Source organism: Schistocerca americana, chromosome 5 (genome assembly GCF_021461395.2).
Source record: "Schistocerca americana isolate TAMUIC-IGC-003095 chromosome 5, iqSchAmer2.1, whole genome shotgun sequence".
Classification (NCBI taxonomy): Eukaryota; Metazoa; Arthropoda; class Insecta; order Orthoptera; family Acrididae; genus Schistocerca; species Schistocerca americana.
In genome coordinates, this window is record NC_060123.1 from 655,043,630 (window position 1) to 655,045,866 (window position 2,237).

The 2,237-nt window shown below is 45.1% G+C and overlaps 1 pseudogene; it reads right to left on the minus strand.

Annotated features, from left to right (window-relative positions):
* Window positions 1–1,888: 1,888 nt before the first annotated feature.
* On the minus strand, window positions 1,889–2,007 carry LOC124616804 (annotated as a pseudogene).
* Window positions 2,008–2,237: the final 230 nt, after the last annotated feature.

Sequence of the window (2,237 nt, forward strand, 5' to 3'; positions counted from 1 at the left end):
TCTGACTGCATAGAATAACAACAAAGAATGAAAGAAAATTTCCGTTAACACAATTAATTAATTAAGTCCCCAGCAACTATAAAACGTACGAAACCAAAGCACAAGTGTAACTGTTCTGTGTGTGGAAGTGTGATTCAACGTACACATCTGGCACGGTTCTTCTTCAATAAGTCAAGAAATTTTAAATACCATTTATACTGAAGTAATTAAAAAAAATAGAAATACTATAATTGCGCAAGAAAACCAGAATTACACTCTAATACAAGAACACGAGCCACATGCTTTGTTGACTGAACCTGTAATGACGCATTATTTAAGACACTGAAATAATAAAAAAAAGGGAATTTTTTTTTAGCTTCATATATATTGACGAAAAGCACTCTGATCATTACAATATCTCCATTCGAACAACATCTGCTGTCTAGTCCATCAAACAACTGCATAAAACATGGAACAAGCACTCCCTACTACAACATCTCAACACCGACTGACTCCTACCACCTCTCAACAAGCACTGACTACTGCCACATCTCGACAAGCACTCTCCACCACGACTTCTCGACAAGAACTGCCAGTGGAGGCGGCTGAATAATACTCTTTGGCGCAATCTCTGGCGCTGTGGCTCAGTGTAGCCACCTTTCACTGTGTGTGTCATATTTTGTGAGACTGAAAAAGGGGACCAGCCCAGTGTTTGCCTAAGCGAACGTGGGGCTCAGGCTGGCCAGCCACAAACTTTAATACGCCGCGCGGCTGCGATCCGCATCTCGCCACATCCGTATCTCGGAAAGCAGTAGCATTATGCGTTATGCTATACGAGCGGGTAGGTCGTTTTATTTCTGAATCACATGTTTGTTATTTTCTTCGTTAGCTCGTTTGCACCTCTGACAACTCCTTTTGGTGGCCTGTCTTAGAACCAAATCCTTCGCAAAGAAAAACTTTTCACGTTGTTTCAAATGGTTCATATGGCTCTGAGCACTATGGGACTCAACTGCTGAGGTCATTAGTCCCCTACAAATTAGAACTAGTTAAACCTAACTAACCTAAGGACATCACAAACAACCATGCCCGAGGCAGGATTCGAACCTGCGACCGTAGCGGTCATGCGGTTCCAGACTGCAGCGCCTTTAACCGCACGGCCACTTCCGCCGGCCTCGGTGTTTCCTTACCAGTCTTGAGGTCCAGTGCAACAGCAACTGCCAGTTTTTCGCAAAGTTAGTATTTCTTGCATTGTTCATATTATCTCAGAAATTGCTACCTAAAAACAGATTTATCCACTGCGTCAGTTGACCCTTTTCTTATTGGTTTTCTTTTCGGTGGTTATTTGAATCTCGCTCCGCTCAGCATCGTAACTGACCTACTGCAGTTTGCATATACCACGTGTACTAAACTTTAACGTTTCCCTTGCACGTTTCATCATCGTCCACACGTTTAACTACTTGAACAGAAAGTCTTAGCGGCTACACACGGAACCGTTTTTCGCGATGCTTGCGATACAAGGGAATAGTGCTCGCCACATTAAATTGGATCGTAACTGGACCTAGTGACGTGGCATGTTAATGCTGACTATTGATAATTCTACGATTTCTTGCAGGGCATTAGTAACTTGCCTTACGTACAGCGCCAAGGCGACCTCGACGTTGTGACTAAACCACATTTAACTACTGTACAGTGTTCATCTTTGCAGCTCCGAACAACCCTTGAAGGCTCAACGCTACCGACCGGCCGCCGTGTCATCCTCAGCCCCTAGGCATCAACGGATGCGGATATGGAGCGGCATGTGGTCATCACACCGCTCTGGCGGCCGTTGTCAGTTTTCGTGACCGGAGCAGCTACTCATCAATCAATGTAGCTCCTCAATTTGCCTCACAACGTCTAAGTGCATCCCACTTGCCAACAGCACGTGGTAGACTCGGACGGTGACCCATTCAAGTGCTAGCCAAGCCCGACAGCGCTTAACTTCGGTGATCAGACTGGAACCGGGGTTACCACTGTGGCAAGGCCTTTGGCTAGTGCCATATTTATTACGTAGCAAAGCGAACTGAAGACGTGGCCACAGTCTAGGCGCCATCTTGTCCACGCGTGACAAGCAACGAGGGAAGGTAGTAACACAGTACACTCCAACTGTTTATGCTACACGTTTACACTTTGTTCGACTGTTAAAGGTATGAACGAAAGGGGTGACTATAGGACAATGAAAAAAGAAAATAATCCTAATGAACATGAGGCACGAAGCAAGT